Here is a 13699-nt window from a genome sequence, read left to right as displayed (position 1 = left end):
TGACATGATGTAGATGGACAATCTCAAATCTATGATGAAATACCATCTTGTTACCCTTGATGGCAACAACACGATGCCTGCCTTGCTGCCCCTTCTGTCACTGGGAAAGGTCACCGCACGGTGTGAACCCAAAACCAAGCACTTCTCCCATTGCAAGAATCATAGATCTAGTTGGCCAAAAAAACCCCAAGACTCGGAGAGACTTACAAGGATATCAAATCATGCATATAAGAAATCAGCAAAGACTCAAATATAATTCATAGATAATCTGATCACAAATCCACAATTCATTGGATCTCGACAAACACACCGCCAAAGAGGATTACATCGGATAGATCTCCATGAAGATCATGGAGAACTTTGTATTGAAGATCCAAGAGAGAGAAGAAGCCATCTAGCTACTAACTATGGACCCGTAGGTCTGAAGTAGACTACTCACGAGTCATTGGAGAGGCGATGATGTTGATGTAGAAGCCCTCCAGCTCCAAAGTCCCCTCCAGCAAGGCACCGGGAAGGGTCTCCAGATGAGATCTTGCGGAAACGGAAGCTTGCGGCGGTGGAAAAGTGGTTTCGTGGACGCCCAGATTTTTTTTGGGATTTTAGGGAATATATAGGCCAAAGAGCTAGGGCAGGGGAGCGCCAGGGAGGCCACAAGCATGGTGGCCGCCCCCTTGGCCGCGACGTCAGGGCTTGTGGGCTCCCTGTGGGCCTCCTGCCTTGGCCCTAAAGTCCCCCGATCTTCTTGTGTTCTCTAAAAATTCATTTCGGGGATTTTATTCCGTTTGGATTCCGTTCCAAAATCAGATCTCAAAAGAGTCAAAAACAAAAAAGAAACAGGAACTGGCACTTGGCACTGAATTAATAAGTTAGTCCCAAAAAAGATATAAAAGGTATATAAAACATCCAAAGTTGACAAGATAACAGCATGAAACTATCAAAAAGTATAGATACGTTTGAGACGTATCAGGTATCAATCGAGTAGGAGTGTCAAGATGAGGCACCAATGAATCTGCGCAAAAACAAACAAACTTGCACCCAACGTGATAAGGGTGTTGTCAATCCCTTCACGATTATTTGCAAGGTGAGATCTGAAGGTGAAAAGTGCAACAAAGTATTTTTGGTATTTTTTAGAACTGAATATAGGATGTGAAGTAGACCCGGCGGCCATAGTGTTCACTAGAAGCTTCTCTCATGATAGCAAGTATTACGGTGGGTGAATGAATTACCGTCGAGCAATTCATAGAATCACGTAATGTCATGACGATATCTAAGGCAATGATCATACATATAGGCATCACGTCCGAGAGAAGTAGACCGATACTTTCTGCATCTACTACTATTACTCCACACATCGACCGCTATCCAGCATGCATCTAGTGTATTAAGTTCATAACAAACGGAGTAACGCCTTAAGCAAGATGACATGATGTAGAGGGATAAATTCATACAATATGATATAAACCCCATCTTTTTACTCTTGATGGCAACAACACGATGCGTGCCTCGCTACCCCTTCTGTCACTGGGTGAGGACACCACACGGTATGAACCCAAAACCAAGCACTTCTGCTATTGCAAGAATTATAGATCAAGTTGGCCAAACGAAACTCATAACTCGAAAAGAATTACAAGGATACGAAATCATGCTTATAAGAGATCAGAGGAGACTCAAATAATATTCATAGATAATCTGATCATAAATCCACAATTCATCATATCTCGACAAACACACCGCAAAAGAAAGTTACATCGGATAGATCTCCATGAAGATCATGGAGAACTTTGTATTGAAGATCCAAGATAGAGAAGAAGCCATCTAGCTACTAGCTATGGACCCGAAGGTCTGTGGTGAACTACTCACGCATCATCAGAGAGGAAATGGTGTTGATGAAGAAGCCCTCCGTGTCCGAATCCCCCTTCGGCAGTGCACCAGAATGGTCCCCAGATGGGATCTTGTGGAGATAGAAGCTTGCGGTGGCGGAAAAGTATTTTCGAGGCTCTCTCCTTTGGTTTCGGGATTTTAGAGAATTTATAGGCGAAAGAGGTAGGGCAAAGGAGGCACGTGGGGCCCACAAGCCTCCCAGGCGCCCCCTAGGGCGCGCCTAGGGGGCTTGTGACCTCCCACGAGGTCTCGTGCCTTGGTTCTCAAGTCCTCTGTGTATCTTCTGTTATGGAAAAAAAATCATGCCGCAGGTTTTATTCTGTTTTGACTCCGGTTAATATTCTTTTCTGAAAAAGGTCAAAAACACGGAAAAAAGAAACTGGCACTGGACACTGAGTTAATAGGTTACTCCCAAAAATGATATAAAATAGCATATTCATGCATATAAAACATCGAAAGTTGATAACATAATAGCATGGAACCATAAAAAATTATAGATACGTTGGAGACGTATCAAGCATCCCCAAGCTTAACTCTTGCTCGTCCTCGAGTAGGGAAGTGATAAAGACCGAAGTTTTGATGTGAAATGCTACCTAACATATTGGTTCTTTGTAACTTCTTTCTAGTGGCATGAATGTTCAGATCCGTAAGATTTAAAACAATTGTTTACTATTGACATGAAAACAATAATGCTTCAAGGATACTAGCAAAGTAATCATGAACTTTTGATATAACAAGGCCAAAGAAAGTTATCCCTACAAAATCATATAGTCTGGCTATACTCCATCATACCCACACAACGAATTTAAATCATGCACAACCCCGGTATTGGCCAAGTAATTGTTTTTTCACTCTCACTTTCTCAAACTTTTTCAACTCTCACACAATACATGAGCGTGAGCCATGGATATAGCACTATAGGTGGAATAGAGTGTGGTGGAGGTTGTGGGGCAAAAAGGAGGAGATGGTCACATTCACTCGGCATATCAATGGGCTATGGAGATGCCCATGAATAGATATAAATGTGAATGAGTAGGGATTGCCATGCAACGGATGCACTAGAGCTATACGTGTATGGAAGCTCAAAAGGAAAACTAGTGGGTGTGCACCCAACTTGCTTGCTCACGAAGACCTAGGGCAATTTTGAGGAAGCCCGTCATTGGAATATACAAGCCAAGTTATAAAATGAAAATTCCCACTAGTATATGAAAGTGACAAAACAAGAGACTCTCTATCATTAAGAACATGGTGCTATTTTGAAGCACAAGTGTGGAAAAAGATAGTAGCATTGTCCCTTCTCTCTTTTTTTCTCTCGTCATTTTTTTTGTTTGGGCTCTTTGGCCTCTTTTTTTTCATTCCATTTATTTTGGTGGGCATCTTTGGCCTCTTTTCTTTCCTCACATGGGACAATGCTCTAATAATGATGATCATCACACTTTTATTTACTTACAACTCAATACTTAGAACAATAATGACTATATGAAATGCCTCCGGCAGTGTACCGGGATGTGCAATGATCTAGCTTACCGTATGACGTTCAAACATCTCGCTAGCTATCTTACGATCATTGCAATGGCAATATGAAAGTGACGGCACATGTCATGAGTCGGAACGGTGGAAGTTGCATGGCAATATATCTCGGAATGGCTATGAAAATGCCATAATAGGTAGGTATGGTGGCTGTTTTGAGGAAGGTATATGGTGGGTTTGTGCACCGGTGAAAGTTGCACGACACTAGAGAGGCTAGCAATGGTGGAAGGTGAGAGTGCATCTATACCATGGACTCACATTAGTCATGAAGAACTCATATACTTACTGCGAAAGTTTTATTAGTAATCGAAACAAAGTGCTAAACGCATACTCCTGGGGGAAGGGTTGGTAGGTGTTAACCATCGCGCGATCCCGACCGCCACACAAAGGATGACAATCAATAAATCAATTATGCTCCAACTTCCTAACATAGCGGTTCACCATACGTGCATGCTACGGGAATCATTAACCTTAACACAAGTATTTCTAGATTCACAACACCCTACCAACATGACTCTAATATTACCATATCCAGAACTCAAAACTAATTATGAGAAATCAAACTTCTCTTGCTAATCAATGCACTTGAATATGAAAGTTTTTATTATATCCTCTATGGATGCCTATCATATTTAGGACTAATTTCATAGCACACGCCAATTACCAAGTTACTTAGAGAGAGCACTCTCAAAATGGTATAAGTGAAGATCGAGAGTTTTTATTTCTACAAAATATGAAACTACCGTGCTGTAAAAAGATTTAAGTGAAGCACTAGAGCAAAATCATCTAGCTCAAAAGATAAAAGTGAAGCACATGCGAGCTAAATTGCCTAACTCAAAAGATATAAGTGAAGCTCATGGGAGTTAAATTGCCTAGCTCAAAAGATATAAGTGAAGCTCATTGAGTATTCTAACAAATTCACGATGAGTGCATGTCCCTCTCAAAAAGATGTGCAGCAAGGATTATTGTGAAAAAACAAAAATCAAAGACTCCTATAATACATGACGCTCCAAGCAAAACACATATCATGTGGTGAATAAAAATATAGCTCCAAGTAATGTTACCGATGGATTGAATACGAAAGAGGGGATGCCTTCCCAGGGCATCCCCAAGCTTAGGATTTTTGGTGTCCTTGAATTAGGCTTGGGATGACATGGGCATCCCCAAGCTTAAGATCTTTCCACTCTTTATTCTATTGTCCATGAGAACATCACCCAAAACTTGAAAACTTCACAACACAAAACTTAAACAGAAACTCCTGATATCATTAGCATAAGAAAACAAACCACCAACTCTTTAGGTACTGTAGTAAACTTGATTTCCATTTAGATTGATGTTATATTACTGTATTATCACTTATCCATGGCTAGTACTCCTCGATACTAACCATAGTTTCATCAAAATAAGCAATCAACACAACAAAAACAGAACCTGTCAAAAACAAAACAGTCTGTAGCAATCTGTATATTTCGTATACCTCTGGTATCCCAAAACTTCTGAAAATTATGAAAATTAGGGAAATTTTCATATAAATCAGCATAAAAAAGAATCAACTCAAAATCTCTTTCTGTATAGGAATTAAAAATAATTTCGTGAGCACAAAGTTTCTGTCTTTTTCAGCATGATTAAACAACTATCACCAAAACTAATCATAAAGGTTCTACTTAGCACAAACACTAAAAAAACATAAAAACACAATCATAACAGAATTATGATGGTGTGGACACAAAAAACAGAATGTGAAAAGCAAAAATAAATTCATTGGGCTGCCTCCCAACAAGCACTATCGTTTAACGCCCTTAGCTAGGTATAAGGCGATAGAATCAAGTATCGTCATCTTTAGTGCTCAAACCATTCATAGGGTGACCACTCAACATTTTTAGATCTTCATCATTCTTACTAGATGGTTCACCACTATTTTTAGGAACTTAAACAAACTTAGTGGCCTTATTGTGGGCAAAATTTGGAGCGTTCTGAACAGCAGCAAAAGCGGAACCCAAGTTGGTTATAACATCCTCTAGTTTGCGAATTCTAGCGGAATCATGATCTAGTTTTTCGTTAACTGTAGGTTCCTACTCCTTTAAATTTTACAAAGTCATTCCCACCTTGGATCCATATTGAGTGATTTGATTGTGGATCTTTTTATCCAAATTTTCAATGAGTTCAATCGTAGCAACTTTATGCTCAATAATATCCAGCCTACGCATCACATGTTCCAAAGTTAGAGTAGTTCCATTAACCATGAGTGGGGGTGAGCCTACCAAATTTATTAAAGCACCGTAAGAATCAACGGTATGGCTACCCAAGAAATTTCCGCCCACGATGGTGTCAAGAACATACCTATTACAAGGGGAAATACCCACATAAAAATTTCGAAGTAGAACGGTAGTGATTGCTTACGAGTAGATCTATTCCGAGCATTGCAAATTCTATACCAAGCATCCTTTTAAGTTTTCTCCCTCATTTTGTTCGAAATTAAGAACTTCGCTCTCGGGAGTAACGTTCATAGCAATAGGACTAGCCATAAGGATAGGTAGACTAACCCACACAAGCAAACAAAAAGCAAGCGAAAGAAACGGCGAACGAAAAAAGGCAAATATTTTTGTAAATTTGGTTTTTTAGAAGTGGGGGAGAGGAAAATGAGAGGCAAAAGGCAAATAAAGTAAATGCAAGAGATGAGTTTGCGATAGTTACTTGGTATGCTTCACTTGAATACTCCCCGGCAACGGCGCCAGAAATTCTTCTTGCTACTTCTTGAGCTTGCGTTGGTTTTTCCCTTGAAGAGGAAAGGGTGATGCAGCAAAGTAGCGATAAGTATTTCCCAGAGTTTGAGAACCAAGGTATCAATCCAGTAGGAGTATCAAGAGGAGGCACCAATGAATCTGCGCAAAAACAAACAAACTTGCACCCAACGCGATAAAGGGGTTGTCAATCCCTTCACGATTATTTGCAAGGTGAGATCTGAAGGTGAAAAATGCAACAAAGTATTTTTAGTATTTTTGTAGATCTGAATATAGGATGTGAAGTAGACCCGGGGGGCCATAGTGTTCACTAGAGGTTTCTCTCATGATAGCAAGTATTACGGTGGGTTGATAGAATCGCGCAAAGTCATGACGATATCTACGGCAATGATCATACATATAGGCATCACGTCCAAGACAAGTAGACCGATACTTTTTTGCATCTACTACTATTACTCCACACATCGACCACTATCCAGCATGCATCTAGTGTATTAGGTTCATAAAAAACGGAGTAACGCCTTAATCAAGATGACATGATGTAGAGGGATAAATTCATGCAATATGATATAAACCCCATCTTTTTAACCTTGATGGCAAAAACACGATGCGTGGCTCGCTACCCCTTCTGTCACTGGGTGAGGACACCGCACGGTATGAACCCAAACCAAGCACTTCTCCTATTGCAAGAATTATAGATCAAGTTGGCCAAACGAAACCCATAACTCGAAGACAATTCCAAGGATACGAAATCTCGCTTATAAGAGATCAGAGGAGACTCAAATAATATTCATAGATAATCTGATCATAAATCCACAATTCATCAGATCTCGACAAACACACCGCAAAAGAAAGTTACATCGGATAGATCTCCATGAAGATCATGGAGAACTTTGTATTGAAGATCCAAGAGAGAGAAGAAGCCATCTAGCTACTAGCTATGGACCCGAAGGTTTGTGGTGAACTACTCACGCATCATCGGAGAGACAATGGTGTTGATGAAGAAGCCCTCCGTGTATGAATCCCCCTCCGGTAGGGCACCAGAACGGTCCCCAGATGGGATCTTGCAGACACAGAAGCTTGCGGCGGCGGAAAAGTATTTTCGTGGCTCTCTCCTTTGGTTTTGGGATTTTAGAGAATTTATAGGCGAAAGAGATAGGGCAAAGGAGGCATGTGGGGCCCACAAGCCTGCCAGGCGCGCCCCCCTAGGGCGCGCCTAGGGGGCTTGTGACCTCCCACAAGGTCTCCTGCCTTGGTTCTCAAGTCCTCTGCGTATCTTCTGTTATGGAAAAAAATCATCCCGCATGTTTTATTCCATTTGGACTCCGTTTAATATTCTTTTCTAAAAAAGGTCAAAAACACAGAAAAAATAGAAACTGGCACTGGGCACTGATTTAATAGGTTAGTCCCAAAAATGATATCAAATAGCATATTCATGCATATAAAACATCCAAAGTTGATAACATAATAGCATGGAACCATCAAATATTATAGATACGTTGGAGACGTATCATCCCTTCCCTCCTCCTATATATACTAGTGGTTTTAGGGCTTTTGAGACACAACTTTGCCACGTGCAACTCATGTTGGAATTATGCCCTAGAGGCAATAATAAATATAGTTATTATTATAATTCCTGTATCAAGATAATCGTTTATTATCCATGCTATAATTGTATTGAATGAAGACTCATTTACATGTGTGGATACATAGACAAAACACCGTCCCTAGCAAGCCTCTAGTTGGCTAGCCAGTTGATCAAAGATAGTCAGTGTCTTCTGATTATGAACAAGGTGTTGTGGCTTGATAACTGGATCACGTCATTAGGAGAATCACGTGATGGACTAGACCCAAACTAATAGACGTAGCATGTTGATCGTGTCATTTTGTTGCTACTGTTTTCTGCGTGTCAAGTATTTATTCCTATGACCATGAGATCATATAACTCACTGACACCGGAGGAATGCTTTGTGTGTATCAAACGTCGCAACGTAACTGGGTGACTATAAAGATGCTCTACAGGTATCTCCGAAGGTGTTAGTTGAGTTAGTATGGATCAAGACTGGGATTTGTCACTCCGTGTGACGGAGAGGTATCTCGGGGCCCACTCGGTAATACAACATCACACACAAGCCTTGCAAGCAATGTAACTTAGTGTAAGTTGCGGGATCTTGTATTACGAAACGAGTAAAGAGACTTACCGGTAAACGAGATTGAAATAGGTATACGGATACTGACGATCGAATCTCGGGCAAGTAACATACCGAAGGACAAAGGGAATGATATACGGGATTATATGAATCCTTGGCACTGAGGTTCAAACGATAAGATCTTCGTAGAATATGTAGGATCCAATATGGGCATCCAGGTCCCGCTGTTGGATATTGACCGAGGAGTCTCTCGGGTCATGTCTACATAGTTCTCGAACCCGCAGGGTCTGCACACTTAAGGTTCGACGTTGTTTTATGCGTATTTGAGTTATATGGTTGGTTACTGAATGTTCTTCGGAGTCCCCGATGAGATCACGGACGTCACGAGGGTTTCCAGAATGGTCCGGAAACGAAGATTGATATATAGGATGACCTCATTTGATTACCGGAAGGTTTTCGGAGTTACCGGGAATGACGAATGGGTTCCGGGAGTTCACCGGGGGGGCAACCCACCCCGGGTAAGCCCATAGGCCTTGAGGGTGGCACACCAGCCCTTAGTGGGCTGGTGGGACAACCCAAAAGGGCTCTATGCACCAAGAAGGAAAAATCAAGAGAGAAAAAAAAAGGAGGAGGTGGGAAGGAAGGGGGACTCCCTCCCACCAAACCAAGTCCAACTCGGTTTGGGGGGGGGAGTCCTCCCCCCTTGGACTCGGCCGACCCCCTTGGGGCTCCTTGAGCCCCAAGGCAAGGTCGCCTCCCTCCCACCTATATATACGGAGGTTTTAGGGCTGATTTGTGACGACTTTTCCACGGCAGCCCGACCACATACCTCCACGGTTTTTCCTCTAGATCGCGTTTCTACGAAGCTCGGGCGGAGCCCTGCTGAGACAAGGTCATCACCAACCTCCGGAGCGCCGTCACGCTTCCGGAGAACTCTTCTACCTCTCCATCTCTCTTGCTGGATCAAGAAGGCCGAGATCATCGTCGAGCTGTACGTGTGCTGAACGCGGAGGTGCCGTCCGTTCGGTACTAGATCGTGTGACTGATCGCGGGATTGTTCGCGGGGCGGATCGAGGGACGTGAGGACGTTCCACTACATCAACCGCGTTCACTAACGCTTCTGCTGTACGATCTACAAGGGTACGTAGATCACTCATCCCCTCTCGTAGATGGGCATCACCATGATAGGTCTTCGTGCGCGTAGGAAAATTTTTGTTTCCCATGCGACGTTCTCCAACAGTGGCATCATGAGCTAGGTTCATGCGTAGATGTCTTCTCGAGTAGAACACAAAAGTTTTTGTGGGCGGCGATGTGCGTTTTGCTTCCCTCCTTAGTCTTTTCTTGATTCCGCGGTATTGTTGGATTGAAGCGGCTTGGACCGACATTACTCGTAAGCTTACGAGAGACTGGTTTCATCGTTATGAGTAACTCCGTTGCTCAAAGATGACTGGCAATTGTCGGTTTCTCCAACTTTAGTTGAATCGGATTTGACCAAGGAGGTCCTTGGATGAGGTTAAATAGCAACTCATATATCTCCGTTGTGGTGTTTGCGTAAGTAAGATGCGATCCTACTAGATACCCATGGTCACCACGTAAAACATGCAACAACAAAATTAGAGGACGTCTAACTTGTTTTTGCAGGGTATGCTTGTGATGTGATATGGCCAATGATGTGATGTGATATATTGGATGTATGAGATGATCATGTTGTAATAGAAATATCGACTTGCACGTCGATGGTACGGCAACCGGCAGGAGCCATAGGGTTGTCTTTATACTAACGTTTGTGCTTGCAGATGCGTTTACTATTTTGCTAGGATGTAGCTTTAGTAGTAATAGCATAAGTAGCACGACAACCCCGATGGCAACACGTTGATGGATGATCATGGTGTGGTGCCGGTGACAAGAAAATCGTGCCGGTGCTTTGGTGATGGAGATCAAGAAGCACGTGATGATGGCCATATCATGTCACTTATGAATTGCATGTGATGTTAATCCTTTTATGCACCTTATCTTGCTTAGAACGACGGTAGCATTATGAGGTGATCTCTCACTAAAATTTCAAGACGAAATTGTGTTCTCCCCGACTGTGCACCGTTGCTACAGTTCGTCGTTTCGAGACACCACGTGATGATCGGGTGTGATAGACTCAACGTTCACATACAACGGGTGCAAAACAGTGGATCATGAACCACTCAAATGACTAGAGAGATGTACTTTTTGAGTAGGAGTTTAGCGAATAATTTGATTAAGTTAAACTCTAAATTATCTTGAACATAGTCTAAGTCCACTTTGAATATATTTGTGTTGTAGATTATGGCTCACGCGACAGTCATCCTGAATTTTAATACGTTCCTAGAGAAAGCTAAGTTGAAAGATGATGGAAGCAACTTTGTAGACTGGGCTCGTAATCTTAAGCTTATCTTACAAGCTGGGAAGAAGGATTATGTCCTTAATGCTGCGTTAGGAGATGAACCACCCGCTACGGCTGATCAGGATGTTAAGAACGCTTGGTTAGCACGTAAGGAGGACTACTCAATAGTTCAATGTGCAGTCTTGTATGGCTTAGAACCGGGACTTCAACGTCGCTTTGAGCGTCATGGAGCATTTGAGATGTTCCAGGAGATGGAGTTTATCTTTCAGAAGAACGCCCGGATCGAGAGGTATGAGACCTCCGATAAATTCTATGCTTGCAAGATGGAGGAAAACTCACCTGTCAGTGAACATGTGCTCAAAATGTCTGGGTACTCAAACCGTCTAGCTGAGCTGGGGATTGAACTCCCGCAAGAAGCTATCACTGACAGAATCCTTCAATCACTGCCGCCAAGCTATAAAGGCTTTGTGTTGAACTACAACATGCAAGGGATGAACAAGTCTCCCGGCGAGTTGTTTGCGATGCTGAAAGTCGCAGAGTCTGAACTCCGTAAAGAGCATCAAGTGTTGATGGTGAATAAGACCACTAGTTTCAAGAGAAACGGCAAAGGCAAGAAGGGCAATTCGAAGAAGAGCGGAAAGCCTGTTGCCAATCCGACGAAGGAACCCAAAGCTGGACCTAAGCCGGAAACGGAGTGTTACTATTGCAAGGGTATGGGTCACTGGAAGCGCAACTTCCCCAAGTATCTGGCAGATAAGAAGGCGGGCAAAGAAAAATCAGGTATGTTTGATATACATGTTATTGATCTGTACTTAACCGGCTCTTGTAGTAGTGCCTGGGTATTCGATACCGGTTCTGTTGCTCATATTTGCAACTCAAAACAGGAACTGCGGAATAGGCGAAGGCTGGCGAAAGATGAAGTGACGATGCGCGTAGGAAATGGTTCCAAGGTTGATGCAATCGCCGTCGGCACAGTGTCACTTCAGTTACCGTCAGGATTAGTGATGAACTTAAATCATTGTTATTTAGTGCCTGCGTTGAGCATGAACATTATATCTGGATCTTGTTTATTGCGAGACGGTTACTCTTTTAAGTCAGAGAATAATGGTTGTTCTATTTCTATGAGTAACATCTTTTATGGTCATGCACCAAATGTGAGAGGATTGTTCATATTGAATCTTGATAGCAATACACATATACATAACATTGAGACCAAAAGAGTTAGAGTTAACAATGATAGCGCCATATTTTTGTGGCACTGCCGCTTAGGTCATATTGGTGTAAAGCGCATGAAGAAACTCCATGCTGATGGACTTTTGGAGTCACTTGACTTTGATTCACTTGACATGTGCGAACCATGCCTCATGGGCAAGATGACTAAGACTCCGTTCTCAGGAACAATGGAGCGTGCAAGTGACTTGTTGGAAATCATACATACCGATGTGTGTGGTCCGATGAGCGTGGAGGCACGCGGGGATATCGTTATTTTCTCACCTTCACTGACGATTTAAGTAGATATGGTTATGTCTACTTGATGAAGCACAAGTCTGAGACATTTGAAAAGTTCAAGCAATTTCAGAGTGAAGTGGAAAATCATCGTAACAAGAAGATCAAGTTCCTGCGGTCTGATCGTGGGGGTGAATATCTGAGTTTCGAGTTTGGTGCTCACTTAAGACAATGTGGAATTGTTTCACAGTTAACACCGCCTGGAACACCACAGCGTAATGGTGTGTCCGAACGTCGTAATCGTACTCTATTGGAGATGGTGCGATCTATGATGTCTCTTACTGATTTGTCGTTATCATTTTGGGGCTATGCATTAGAAACAGCTGCATTCACTTTAAATAGGGCACCATCAAAATCCGTTGAGACGACACCATACGAACTGTGGTATGGCAAAAGGCCAAAGTTGTCGTTTCTTAAAGTTTGGGGATGTGATGCTTATGTCAAAAAGCTTCAGCCTGAAAAGCTGGAACCCAAAGCAGAAAAATGCGTCTTCATAGGTTACCCAAAAGAGACAGTTGGGTACACCTTCTATCTCAAATCCGAGGGCAAAGTGTTTGTTGCTAAAAACGGAGCTTTTCTCGAGAAGGAGTTTCTCTCGAGAGAATTGAGTGGGAGGAAGATAGAACTTGACGAGGTTGTCGAACCTCTCATCCCTCTGGATGGTGGCGCAGGGCAAGGGGAAACCTCTGTCGTTGCGACACCGGTTGAGGAGGAAGTTAATGATGATGATCATGAAACTCCAGTTCAAGTTTCTGTTGAACCACGCAGGTCGACGAGACCACGTGCTGCTCCAGAGTGGTACGGTAATCCCGTCTTATCAATCATGTTGTTAGACAACAATGAGCCTGCGAACTATGAAGAAGCAATGGTGGGCCCAGATTCCAACAAATGGCTGAAAGCCATGAAGTCCGAGATAGGATCCATGTATGAGAACAAAGTGTGGACTTTGGAGGTACTGCCTGAGGGCCGCAAGGCCATTCAGAACAAATGGATCTTTAAGAGGAAGACGGACGCTGACGGCAATGTGACCGTTTATAAAGCTCGACTTGTGGCAAAGGGTTTTTCACAAGTTCAAGGAGTTGACTACGATGAGACGTTCTCACCCGTAGCGATGCTTAAGTCCGTCACAATCATGTTAGCAATAGCTGCATTTTTCGATTATGAAATCTGGCAGATGGATGTCAAATTGGTGTTCCTTAACGGTTTCCTTAAGGAAGAGTTGTATATGATACAACCCGAAGGTTTTGTCGATCCTAAGAATGCTAACAAGGTGTGCAAGCTCCAGCGATCCATTTATGGACTGGTGCAAGCATCTCGGAGTTGGAACAAACGCTTTGATGAGGTGATCAAAGCATTTGGGTTTATACAAGTGGTTAGAGAATCTTGTATTTACAAGAAAGTGAGTGGGAGCTCTGTGGCGTTTCTAATATATATGTGGATGACATATTACTGATTGGAAACAACGTAGAGTTTTTAGAGAGCATAAAGGATTACTTGAATAAAAGTTTCTCTATGAA

Source organism: Hordeum vulgare, chromosome 7H (genome assembly GCF_904849725.1).
Source record: "Hordeum vulgare subsp. vulgare chromosome 7H, MorexV3_pseudomolecules_assembly, whole genome shotgun sequence".
Classification (NCBI taxonomy): Eukaryota; Viridiplantae; Streptophyta; class Magnoliopsida; order Poales; family Poaceae; genus Hordeum; species Hordeum vulgare.
This window is presented reverse-complemented; position numbering follows the sequence as displayed.